The sequence below is a fragment of the Euprymna scolopes genome, chromosome 21 (assembly GCF_053919585.1).
Source record: "Euprymna scolopes isolate OS-2025 chromosome 21, ASM5391958v1, whole genome shotgun sequence".
In the NCBI taxonomy this organism is placed as follows: domain Eukaryota; kingdom Metazoa; phylum Mollusca; class Cephalopoda; order Sepiida; family Sepiolidae; genus Euprymna; species Euprymna scolopes.
In genome coordinates this window covers 4,244,225-4,259,024 of record NC_136502.1, presented here as the reverse complement: position 1 = coordinate 4,259,024, position 14,800 = coordinate 4,244,225, and the positions used below count along the sequence as shown (strand labels likewise).

At 31.8% G+C, this 14,800-nt stretch overlaps 1 long non-coding RNA gene across 1 annotated transcript in view; it reads right to left on the bottom strand.

The window, feature by feature from the left end:
• Positions 1 to 14,549, bottom strand: part of LOC145241973 (uncharacterized) — a 132,163-nt gene extending 117,614 nt beyond the window's left edge. Inside the window, exon 1 of the long non-coding RNA XR_013862623.1 lies at positions 14,494 to 14,549. This is a non-coding gene — a long non-coding RNA (uncharacterized LOC145241973). The remainder of the gene's footprint in view (positions 1 to 14,493) is intronic.
• Positions 14,550 to 14,800: the final 251 nt, after the last annotated feature.

Sequence of the window (14,800 nt, the reverse complement as noted above, 5' to 3'; positions counted from 1 at the left end):
TGCAAGTACATTACGTTAGTGTGGAGATTTGATGAAGTGTTTACTTAAGGGGGCGGTTCATTAGGAATTTGTTAACATTGGACTTGAAGACATCCAAGTTGTAGTCCGGTGGGAAGCAGGCAGACGGAACAGAGTTCCACAGGCGTGCAGTTCTAAGAAAGAAGCTTTGTTCATGGAATCCGCGTTTTGATTTAGGCACAGATATAGAGTGGGGGAAATTTTTCACAGTGGATTCAGCTAGACGGGTGTTTTTCGTGAAAGATTAGCGAGGGGGGACCAGGGATTGGAGTTCAGACGAGCACCTGCCATGGAAATAACGATAAAACAAGGATAGGCTCGCAACGTCTCTTCTGTGGGAGAGAGGTTGCAGGGTAGAGAAAAGGGCATCCCCCACTAAGCCACGAAGTCTATTTTGTACTCTGTCAAGGCAGGATAGGCTGTTTTTAGCAGCTCCTGTCCAGATATGGCAACAGTATTCCATCCTTGGACGTATTTGGCATTGACTAAATTTTTTAGCATTTCCGCACAGTTTCGTCACATTCCTCCCTGATCTCGAGACCACACAAATGGCAATGTTGGGCAGGTTGCTTTTCCTGGTACTTTGTCTTAATGGTACAGATTCAAGAAATTCCTCAGTGGCGTATTCGTCTACCGCATTATTGCACTCCTTCTGCTCTAGATCTTTGAGTGCATCACTCTCTGATGTGGTCGTTCGTATAGCATTTGAAGAGTTAATATCGTCACGGACGGAGCAATCAGGACGCAGATCTTTTATCTGGCGAGGTGTTTAATTAACCGATACTGGGTGTTGGCTATTGATTTTCGTCACTGTACCTGTGCTGAACTGCGTCGTACATCTTCCCTGCGGATTCTTCACTCAAACAGAATCTCCCAACTTGTACGGACTAGTAACTACATTACCGGGCACCTCCACTTCACCGATAATCTTGACACGGACCCTATAGATATATATTATGTTCGCAGGTGCGCTCGTAGCCGTCTTGTCCCTAGGCGTAACCTTGTGCCAGTGCATTGCTCCAAGATCGTGCACCGTGTTCTTGCGGCAGTGCGCTTTATTGTGCGATGGACCTCTCGATTATTAGCCGGTTTATGATCTCATCCTTGCTGAGCACGACATTAACACGACGCTCCGCACTATTAAAAGGGCAACATTGAATCCAAATCCGATGTGGATAATTTCATTGCCTCTTGATCTCTATTGTTTGAAACTGCTAAAGAGATTTATCGGCATGTACTTTGAAATAAGCTCGGCGTAGGTCTAGCACTGGAACGTTTGTCCATTCCCGTCGCTATTCCCTACAGTTTTACTAGCAAACATCCGCGTTGACCGTATACATGTCCACCTACCAATCAGCTCCTGATATTTCAAACTAAAACTTTTTCTTAAACTTTTTATTTCTAATAAAAAGATGTTTATTATCTTCCACCCATGTTATATTCTAACTTTGTAAACGAAATAAGAAAAAGTTTTTGTTTGAAATATCAGTTATCGACGATAATTCTTGGTCTGAAGACGTAATCCCCCAACGCGGGTGATTACAGAAACATGTATGCACATATGTAGCCATCAATGTTTGTATAAATAAATTTCGTATATATATATATATATATATATATATATATATATATATATATATATATATATATATATATATATTAATTAGTAATAAATAGTGATATTTACAACTAGAAATAAAAATAGGTTTAAGTTCTTAAAAATCGTACTAGAATTGTCCACAAGGACCTGTGGCGCAGTGGTTAGAATACTGGGAAAAATCGATTGTAATAGTGATATACTCCTAAAGTTGGAAAGTTCAATTCTCGCAACCAGAAATACAAAAGCGAAACTTTAGACCTCTATGCAGGCGTAGCTGACGGAACAAAAGCAAATGAATTAAATAAAGTGTTCTTTCTCGAATTCCGTCATATTTTCCGAGTTCGACATAAATATTCCCGAGTTCGGAAATAAAGTAAAATGTATTCAACTATTTTCTTTATTTTAGATTCTATGTCATCTCTCTTACTATATATATATATATATATATATATATATATATATATATATATATGCATATATATACATATATATATATATTTATACATATATATATATATTTAAACATACACATATATATATATGTATATATATATGCATATATATACATATATATATACATATATATATATACATATATATATATATACATATATATATATATACATATATATATATATATATATATATATATATATATATATATATATATATATATGACAAAAAATTCATGAGGCGACCAGAAATCAAAAGCGTTGAAATTAACTAAAGTCAATCCAACGGTGACGATGACTTGTTAAAAAAATTGTCCTCTCCTTGTAGAAAAGAGCCGAGTTTAAATTGAAGGAATTAATATTTTGGGCCAATTTTTCGATATTTATCGTCCGAGACGTCGTCTTAAAATACCGATTGTGTCAGGTTCCAACACATCTCTCGAAAGTTTTTGCGAGACATACATACATACATACATACATAAATTTAAACAGACAGGTGAGAGTTATATTATAGATGTACTCCAAAACGACCTTTAGTCAGCAGAAAAGGAGTCATCTTTCTGCATGATAATGCTCGCCCTCACATAACGCAACTGACGAAATATCTTTTCGGAGAATTTGGTTGGGAAATCGTATCCCATCCAGCGTAATCTCCTGAACTAGATTCATCAGATTATCACTTATTTCGAGAATTATCAAACCATTTAAATTGCTTCGGTTAACCTCAACAGACAATATTAAACATGATTCATATTTCACATTAAAACCTAAATAATTTTATAAGCGAGGTATTTATAAGCTCGTTGACATATGCAGTAAACTTATAGAGAGGAAGGGTCGTTATTGTTATCAATAAAGATTTTCCAAAGTACAGTTTCTCATTTTACAGGAGGAATTTGAAATGGGCAAAACATATATATATATATATATATATATATATATATATATATATATATATATATATAAATGACAAAAGGTCTATATTTTGACTTTACTCATCAGAAGAATAGAAACCCATATACTTTAAAAGAAAATAAAAGGCAGTATTATTAAAATTCAAAATATCGGAAGAGTATTTGCAATTGTGTTTTGTTTTAATTACGCCATCTTAGATGGTTAGATTATTAGAATAGTTTCAAATATTATCATCCTAATTACATGGATGTCTCTGCGCTACGAAACAGGTGCTGTGAAAAATTGAACATTGTAATATACTGGAAGACGTAAACAGTAAGAGGTATATCTTGGAATTTGGAATATAGAACTTTTGCTATTCATTAGTACATGCTTTGTAGTTACATCGAGTTAAATAAATTAAAGGATTGCTTCTACACACTCGCGCGCGCACACACGCGCGCACACACACACACACATACACACACATACACACACACAAACATATATATATATACATATATATATATATATATATATATATATATATACATATATATATATCATGAATTATTTTAGAAATGTTATTGATTTCAATACATACCGTTTTTATTTAATGTGTTTTAGCTGTTAGGGAAAAAACAGAATCACCATCACCATCATTATTAAATAAGAATAAAGCTCAATTCATTTGTTTTATAGTAGCAGAGCATATTTAGTATAAGAATTTTCTAAAACTCAAAGACTTACAGCTTTTTATCACTTTCTTTTAATCCATCTAATTTTATATATACATATAACAACAACGTAATATAACAACTGCACACGACGACTAAAATTACTATAAGCCATACTTATATAAAAAAAAAACACAGCTATTTTTTCACCGAATTATTAACCGGATCTTATTTAACACCGAGACAAATATACTACCAGTATTTAATATCTAACAAGAAACTAAATAAACTATGCAGTGAGAAAATTGAAATTAAAAACAAAATAAACATGATTCGATTCAGCCCTCCTGCACCAACCTTTATAACCAATTAAAATTAAAAAAAAAAAAACAACAAAATACTATAATTACATCAAGCCTAATAGAAAAAGAAAACGAAAATAACAACAATCGCTCCTGAAGATAATCGGATGCACCGATAGCAAGCGCTCGAGAAGAATATGGCCGAATAACAACCTTTGCGCGTAATACTGTATAAGTTACCTTCTGAAATTAAAAAGACCGCCCAGCAAATCGAAAAATTATCCATTAAGATCGGAAAAAATACAAATAAATAAATATATATATATATATATATATATATATATATATATATATATATATATATATATATATATAGTAAGTAAGTAGTAATTTATAAAATATATATGGCGATTAAGCTACACTGAATATTCTGCGTTTCATCCACTATAGGATTCGTCAGGCTTATGCGCGAATTCTGTGGTTGCTTCTTGTTTTTATATATGTTGAGGATTTCTAGTTAGCTAATCAGCTTTCTAGTATCCACCGCGCCCCTTCCTATCAGCCAATGAGCATGCATTTTATCGAACAAAGGATCTGTTTTAGAACTAGGTTAGTGGTTTAAGGTAGACGTTTTCCTTCCTTTTTATATATATATATATATATATATAAATATACCTATGTGTACACACACACATGCACATATATATGAGTAAATGAAGTAAATGAAGTAGTTATATATATATATATATATATATATATATATATATATATATATATATATATATATATATATATATGTATAGTCCGAATTGCATGTTGTATCCACGTGTATTCCTTAGAAAGTATATATATGAATAAAAAAGAATGCGAAAAGTATAAAAGCTTATAACTTTTCTTTATTCGTTTTTAATTGGTGACGTGCAGGAATACAAAATAATAATATTATGAAAAAAAATTAAAAAACTTTTTTCATAAGTACATATTTTCGACCGATCCTTCAGTCTTCATCGGTGAAGACTGAAGGATCGGTCGAAAATTATGTACTTATGAAAAAAGTTTTTTAATTTAATTTAATTTAATTTAATTTTTTTTCATAATATTATTATTTTGTATTCCTGCACGTCACCAATTAAAAACGAATAAAGAAAAGTTATAAGCTTTTATACTTTTCGCATTCTTTTTTATTCATATATATATATGTATATATATGTATATATATATATATGCATATATGTATATATATGTATATATATATGCATATATGTATATATAAATGTATATATATGTATATATATGTATATATATATGTATATATATATATTTATATATGTGTATATATATATGTATATGTATATATATATATATATATATATATATATATATATATATATATATATATATATATAAAAGGAACAAACCGTATTATGTGTTCATCAACGTTTCGTCTTTAAGGGATCAAAATAGGGGCCAAAATTAAATAATTTGACCGCTTTTTTTCTTTTACTTTTTTATTTTTGCTCAACATACACCTCCAAACACCCAGGCAACGCCAGGCTGAAATGCGTTTGTATATATATATATATATATATATATATATATATATATATATATATATATATATATATATATATATTAAATATATATATATATATGCATATACATATATATATATGAGTCTAAACACTTGAAATTTTATATATATATATATATATATATATATATATATGTATATATATATGTATATGTATATATATGTATATATACATATATACATACATATATATGTATATATGTATATATATACATATATACATATATATACATATATATATATGTATATGATGAAAATAATGGAAATAGTATTCCGACAAAATAGAGAAATAAAAAGGAACAACCCGTATTATGTGTTCATCAACGTTTCGTCTTTATTTCGAGACTTCCTCTGAATTAATGAGATTAAGAAACAAAAAATACCAGTACAAAATATTTGAAAATGTTTCACGTGCAAAGTGTGACGCAGTTCTATTTCAGGAAAACGGAAAAAGACGTTAGAAATTCAAAAAAGGAGGGGGGGGGGCTGTCGCTGTTAAAAAGAGGGAAATTTTAGTGACGTCATATAGTCGTTAATGTAATTTTTAAAAATATGAACGCAGTTAATATTCTTACTGGAAAAAGATATATCTGTTGAAATTCAAATATAGGTTTGTAACAGAAATTAAATGAGTGCTTTTTGTTATGTAATTTATTGATTGAGATTATATGTATTAATTATTACAGGGGGTGTTTGAATAGTGTGAGAGGGTTAATCTGTGTCTACAGTTTAATAATGTTCTTTACATAAAAGTTTATTTATTAATGATGGCGGTATGTTATAGAAACCTGCATATTGTTTAATTGTGCTTAAATTTGTGATAAGCGCAGATTCAAGAAGTCTCCGGCGCGGTTTATTTGAAATAAATTTAACTACTTTTGCTTGTTTAAAGTCAAAGGTGTGATTATGTTGCAATGAATGAGAGAATAATGCACTTAGAGAATTGATATTTTTTATATCTCTTTTATGTTCACTGAGCTTTTTTTCCAATTTACGCTGGGTTTCATTAACGTATTTATGATGGCAATTATGGCAAGAATAGTGCATATACCTCCATTGGAAACTGGTTTGTTTTGGGGATGTTTCGTAGTTTTTAATATATGTTTTATGGTTAGTGATGTGGTTTGTGCGATAGGAATTTTTAGTTTGTTTAGTGTGTTACAGATTATTGTATTATTGGTGTGTGTAGGTAAAAAAAGATGTCTGTTTACGAGAGAAAGGTCTGGTGTATATGATTTTTTTATTATTATTTATTCTGGAAAATATTTGTGTGGCTTTCTCTTAGCATTCAATATGAAATATGTCGGATATTTGAAGATTTTCAAAATGTTTGTGAGGTATTTGAATTCTTCGTCCAGATATTCAGGACTGCAAATTCTGAATTATCATCCCTGTTTTTATTTTATTATTATGGTGTGAATAGAAATGTATGTAATCATTTGTGTGTGTAGTTTTGCGGTGAACTTTGAAGGATAGTCTATTATTGGATTTTATAAGTATGTCTAGAAAAGGTAATGAGTTATTGTTTTCTGTTTCATAGGTAAACTTTATGGAAGGTTCGACTGAGTCTAATTTGTCTCTAATGATATTTATGTGCGTATTTTCAGGAAGAAAAATTAAAATGTCGTCAATGTATCTAAAATACTCTGTGTTTGGAGGTAATCTGAATTTGAAAGGACCAGATTCTAGGAATTCTAAGAAAAGGCAAGCTAATACTCCACTAAGAGGGTTACCCATAGGAAGACCAAAATTTTGTTTATAGAAATTGTTATTGAAGTGAGAATAAGTCATGTTAGTTATAAGTCTAATGATTTTTATAAGAGTGTCGGGAGGAAAAAGTAAGCTAATGTTAGATTTTTTAAATGTTTAAGGAGTAAATTCAAGCATTTTTTAATGGGGACATTAGTGTATAATGATGTTATATCTAAGCTGTGTATAGTTTCGTTTTCTACATTAATGTTTTTTATTTTGTTGAGTAAATCTCCGGAGTTCTTTATGTGGGAGGTGCTGATAGTGCCCAGTAGTGGAGTCAAAACGTTGGATATGGCACGTGTAATTTTGTGTGCTGCACTACCGATGCCGGATATTATAGGGCGGATAGGGATATCTGCTTTGTGAGTTTTGGGGAGGCCATATAGTGACAGAACATTGGGGTGGTATTCAATGTATGAAATCCAAGTTTTCTCGTTTTTTATAAGTTTTTTTAAGATTGGTTGAAAATCTCAATACTTCGATTTAATGTCTTTAAATCAGTTTTGGTGTAAGTGTCGTTGTCTGCCAAACTTTTTCCAGGTATTCATCTTTTTCCATTAATACTATACCACCACCTTTATCAGCTGGTGATATAATCAAGTTCTTGTTATTCGCTAGGTGTTTCAAAGCATCTATATATCTCTTAGGAAGTACAGTTTCATATGGATGAGTAACTGCAACAGAAATAACAACCTGTATGAAACCTTTTTGAAAATCCGTATCTTCATGTTTGTAATTCTTTAAAATTGTGTCGGTGGTAATATTTGAATGTATGCCAATTGCGAATTTTAGTCCGAAACTAAGGGCTTCAATTTCGGTGTTTGGGAGTACTTTGGTAGAAAGATTTTGTATTAGATCCGGGCGTCCTATGGTTCTCCATTTGCTGTCGGAGATTAATTTTGTAAATTTATTATCCAGTTTGTGACAATGCCGGGTGTTGAATCTTTGAACTGATTTGTTTATATTTAAGAAGAAATTATGTGACATGGTGTAGTTCTGTAGTAGGTCGTTAGCTAATGTTCGGGCTTCATGGAATAAATGAGAGCTTTGTTGTTTTAAAAGATCTGCTGAAGCAACTAAATATTTTTCAATGTAATCCGGGAAAATATGGTGCGAATATTTCAAATATTTAAATGTAGTTTTGGGTATAATTTTTTCTTGTATAAATTTAAGCAAAAAAGTTTTGCTGTTGTTGTGAGAGTTGGCAGCGATAAGTATTTTTTTTGTATTGCCGCAATTTTTGCTTAAAAGTTTGGTGTTCCATTTTAACAGAATGATGAAAATAATAAAAATAGTATTCCGACAAAATAGAGAAATAAAAAGGAACAAACCGTATTATGTGTTCATCAACGTTTCGTCTTTATTTCGAGACTTCCTTTTTAACCGCGTCAGCTCCCCCCCCCCCCGCCTTTTTAAATTTCCAACGTCTTTTTCCGTTTTTCTGAAATAGAACTGCGTCACATTTTGCACGTGAAACATTTTCAAATAGTTTGTACTGGTATTTTTTGTTTCTTAATCTCATTCATCCAGAAGAAGTCTCGAAATAAAGACGAAACGTTGATGAACACATAATACGGGTTGTTCCTTTTTATTTCTCTCTCTCTCTCTCTCTCTCTCTCTATATATATATATATATATATATATATATATATATATATATATATAAGAACAAATAGTTAATAAAACATGTTAAAAACACTTTGAAAAAGAGTTAAAAACATATTTAATCTGAAAAGGAAGCACAAAATAAGTGGATAGTCCTTAGTCCGCGGAGTTTCCAATAAACACTTTCCTTCTAATCAGAGGTAAGATTTAGCAAAATGCGGGATCGGATTTTGCTTGCAAAAGTATTTAATGAAACTACAAGTAAGTCATAGATCTTACTTAACAACAACAAGTGAATCAGAGGGAATAAGGTGAAGAAAAGAGTGATTTCACGTGAATAGATAATCGGGTATGTGTGTGTGTGTGTGTGTGTGTGTGTGTGTGTGTGTGTGTGTGTGTGTGTGTGTGTGGTACAGAGGAAAAGCCTAATTAGATTCATTAGAATGCTTAATTTGTATCTCTATTTTAACAGTCTATAAGAAATTAGCAGATGTACCCGGCGTTGCCCGGTATTAAACATAAGATTTAATTCCTTTTAAAAAATAAGTTTTAAAAAAAAACAGAAAGAAACTGAGACGTTTCCATGCAAGTATTATGTTTTTATATACACAGTTCACTTCTGTAAGTAAAAAAAATGCTCGAGCTGAGATCGAAACCAAAACCTAAAGACAATGAGTCAAGTACGATAAACACTGCACGAGTTTGCCACGATTTTTAAGAAGTTTTTTCAAACCTACTTATTCTTAACATAAGGAAGTTTTCATGTGAACGATTCGTGCATGCGCAATCGTGAAACAGTTCACAAATAGATAAAAATTCGATGAGATCCCCCCCCCAAGTACCATTTTTACATTTTTGACCTTTTAGCAATTCTTTTTATCGGATTAAAACCGAATAAAAGTTTCCCGCGTGTTTGAATACCCTAAATACAAAATTTCAAGTCTGTAAATCAAAAGTTTGTGGGGTATATAGGGTGAGAGATGTCCTCACACGCATACACACGCATTCTTACTTTTATAGATGAATATTTGGTATTATTGATTTGATAGTTTATTGTCTTATTTTTCACACACACATATACTTATCTATCTATCTATCTATCTATCTATCTATCTATCTATCTATCTATCTATCTATCTATCTATATGTGTGTGTGTGTGTCTGTTTGTGTGCAGTAGGTTTGACGATATTAACCACAATAAATCCAAGAAATGTAATACAAAAAGATGAATTTTAAAACCGTTCTTAAAATATTTGTTCGTGAATTTACAAGGTAATTTAAATTTCTTCTCCTCTTTCTTTCTGTCTCTCGAACTCATTCACTGACACACTGACACACACACACACACACACACACACACACACACACACACACAGATACACACAGAGAATCGCTCATGCGAATTGTATTTTTTTCCATTGCTTTACGATTTTTATTGAAACGATAAATTTACATCTAAATAACGAAACTTTTACTTTTTAAAATGTTTATCATTTAAATGTAAGTTTACGACGCCATAGCATGCCAACAAAACTAGTTAATAATACATAAATATCACACATTTGTTAAGATACCATTGCTCATTAATTTCTACTTTAAATTGATTTTTTCCTACGGTCAAAGTTTCAAGGTTGATGGGCACATCAAAATATTGCGAACAACATTAAAATAAGGGAAAAACCGCCCCATTACTTTTCTTTCTCTTTGAAAGAGCTACGCCGAGCATTATGGGATAAAGAGTGGCTAAGAAAAAAGCTTCACAATAAAGAACAATGAGATCGACTCAAGGGAATATAATGAAGCATCATGTGCTGATCATTAAAAAGCATGCATTTTGCGTTGCTCTGTTGGTCAGGAACAATAACACAAAGGGAAATGCAGCCCGTCAATGACGATCTCAAGAAAATCTAAAAAAAAAAAATTTTTAAAAAACGTTAAAATATAAACCAAGCATGCGCAGTTGGTGCTTGTAACGACGGTTTCCGGTAAAAAAAAAAAACTCGTTTTATGTTTATTTTATATTGTATAATTTTGCCTTCTTTTTAATATTTGTTTATATATATATATATATATATATATATATATATATATATATATATATATATAACGAGAGAGAGAGAGAGAGAGAGAGAAAGAGAGAGAGAGAGTTATTTAAATTTACTTTTGAAGTGACCATATCAGTCTCGCTTATTTTGTTTTCCATTGGGTGTGATGGGAAAAGAGGTAAATAAATTGAGTAGAGGTACATCCGTGTCGATTAACGAACGAAGAAAGAAAGAAAGAAAGAAAGAAAGAAAGGCAGCAGACATAGAATGACAGAAAGGAGGAACAAACAAGAAAAAAGAAATTATTAGGAAAAAAATGAAGAAAGGAAAAAAAAGAAAAGGATGGGGGAGAAAAGAAAGAATAAAAAGAAGACAAGTAATTGGCGAGAAAAAAGAGAGAGACAAAGAATGTGAAAAGAAAGACAGAAATAAAAGAGAAAACCAAAACCTGTGTAGAAAGTAAAATAAAACGGTAGAGACAATGACAAAAAACGGCGGGGGGGGGGGGGTGAACAAAACCAAGAAATGTATAAAAGAATATAAGGGAAGAGAAAACGACAAAAAATGGGATAAAATGACTATAAATCGGGAAAACAAATCCAGAACGGAACTATAAACTGGTCACCCTAGAAAAGACAACATAATTCCTTTTCCGTTTGAAGAAAACCGGTTTTCTTTTTTCATTATTGCAGACCATCTACTAGTTGGCCAGTTGTGTACAAATCCCAAGTGCAATAGAAGCCTTTTATTATGTATTTGTTCAACAAGCGAGGTCGGAGTGCGTCGCTTTACAACTCATACTCTCTATCGATCCAAGTTATGACAACAGGACCATTGCCAGCACCGTCAAAATGCATTGCTGGATTGTCACGAATAACAGGGACGTGCCCAGAATGATGAAAATAAAGTTTCCGGCCACGGTTATGGTCTTTAGTGTGGTTTCAAGTGAGGGCCATCTCATATCTTCAAAGGCTTGAAAGTCATCACCGATATGTACTGGATGTGCTGAAGAGTGTGGCGATTCCCTGGTGCAATCAGGTGGCCGCTTGCAGCCCCTGGTTGTGGTAGCAGGACTTAGCGCCGGCCTACAAGTCCAAAGAGGCCCAGGCTTGGCTTCAGAAGGAATGCTAAGACTTTGTACCCTTCTCTGTTATTGGATCCCCCCCCCATCCCCTGACCTGAACCTGCTGGACTACATCGTTTGGTCATACGTCGAGAACATCACCAATATGACCCTCACACAACACTAAAGCCAGCCTGATCGCCACAATCCGCCGAGTATTCGCCGAGCTCTGTCGGCGCTTGTGTAAAAGGCATGCTTCCAGTTCCGGACGCGTATCAAGGCAGTGAGTGAGGCTGAAGGCAGCTACATTTAATAGATGTAAGCTCTTCTACATAATCAAGTGACCTGAATTGATTTTTTTTCAATAAAAGTTTTAAAATAAAGCTGTAGTGTTGTTTTCTTTAGGGTGACAATTTTATCGTTCCACCCTGTATGGAAAAAAAGAGAGAGAAATAGAGAAAAGGGCTAGAAAATGAAATGAAAGAAGTTGAAAAAAAAAAAACGGAAGCGGAAAAAGAGATGAAAAAAAAAAGACTGGCAAAAAAAAAAAAAATAATAAAAAAAATAAAAAAAATAAAATAAAAACATACAAGCACACAAATAAAAAAGGACAAAACTAGAAAGAACGAAGAAAAGGAACAAAATAGAGAAAAAAAAATAAAACAATGAGAATTTAAAAAAGTAACTAAACAAAGGATTCCTTATAAATATTCATGTTTCTTGATGTTTCATCCTATTAATTATTGATGAAATTCACCGGGCAACATCACAACACCGAAAAAATTAAGATGAAAAAAAAAAAATGGCGACAACGAAATAAAATAGTCTTTAAATAAATCAATCTAACACTAGAATGCGCATGCGCGCTTTTGTTAGAAAAAAGGAAAATCAATTTGCAAAATAACTTAATCCTAACAAACGAATCGAAAAAAAAAAAAAAAAAAAAAACTTCAGTCGTCTGTCAATGTTTAATGGAATCGAACTTTTCTGAAGCCTGGAATCTAGCGAACGTGTTGGGAGACAAGCAATAATCGTTGTAAATTTTCACAAATGTTAAAATGATAATTAAGCAACGAAATGAAATATTGACGCAGCAAATGAATAAGTACACACCATAATTGTATGTGCTCCTCCGACAATGCGGTCGAATAGTACAACGCGAGAAACTGTCAGTCAGCGTATGTTGTTAATTCTATGTCCTGAAACTTTTTTTTGCATGGTACTATCGCCAATATTGAGGTATATGGACCATATTTTTATAAATATAGCAACTAAAACTGCTCTCCCTATCTGTTTGTCTGTCGCTCTCTCTCTCTCTCTCTCTCTCTCTATATATATATATATATATATATATATATATATATATATATATATATATATATATATATATAAACGTTAACGTGTCTGTGCGTGTCTGTCTGTCTGTGTACATTTTCCTTCACAATAACTCTGTCAATTTTCAGTCTACAGACTCAAAATGTGATATACAGGGTACTGAGATTTTGGGAAATCGATGTGATTGGGTTTCAGCCAGAAATTTAGCTGTTAAGGGGTCAAAGTTCAACAATTTAACCTTTGAAAACTCTACCAGACTCCTCCCACAACTTTGTGTCTAAACACTTAAAATTTTAGATATAGGTTCCTTGGACATGGATCTAACTTAATAACTTTATTTGAGCCCAAAACAATAAATTTTAAGGGGTCATAATAGGGGTCAAAATTTATAAAATTGACCATTTTTCTTTTTTTTTTTTTTGCTCACCATATATCTCCAAACACCCGGGCAACGCCGAGCTGAAATGCTAGTCTATATATCTATAAAAGTGAACGTTTCTGTGTGTGCGTCTGTCTGTCTGTGTGTCTGTGTACATTTCCCTACGAAATAACTCTGTCAATTTTTAGTCTACAGATTCGAAATTTGATATACAGAGTACTGTGATTTGGGAAAATCTATGTGATCGGTTTTCAGCCAGAAATTTGGCTGTAAAGGAGTCAAAGTTCAACGATTTGACTTTTGAGAACCTTACCAAAGTCCTCCGACAATTTTGGGTCTAAACACTTGAAATTTTAGATATAGGTTCCTTGGACATGGATATAACTTAATAACTTGATTTGAGTGCAAAACATTAAATATTAAGGGATCAAAATAGGGGCCAAAATTAAATAATTTGACCGCTTTTTTTCTTTTACTTTTTTATTTTTGCTCAACATACACCTCCAAACACCCAGGCAACGCCGAGCTGAAATGCGTTTGTCTAAACACTTGAAATTATATATATATATATATATATATATATATATATATATATATATATATATATATATATATATATATATGTATATATATATATGTATATATACATATATACATATATATATACATATATATATGTATATATATATATATATATATATATATATATATATATATATATATTATGAAAATAATGGAAATAGTATTCCGAAAAAATAGAAAAATAAAAAGGAACAAACCGTCAAACCGTATTATGTGTTCATCAACGTTTCGTCTTTATTTCGAGACTTCCTCTGAATGAATGAGATTAAGAAACAAAAAATACCATTACAAAATATTTGAAAATGTTTCACGTGCAAAGTGTGAGGCAGTTCTATTTCAGGAAAACGGAAAAAGACGTTAGAAATTCAAAAAGGTGGGGGGGGGGGCTGTCGCTGTTAAAGAGAGGAAATTTTAGTGACGTCATATAGTCGTTAATGTAATTTTAAAAAGTATGAACGCAGTTAATATTCTTACCGGAAAAAGATGTATCTGTTGAAATTCAAA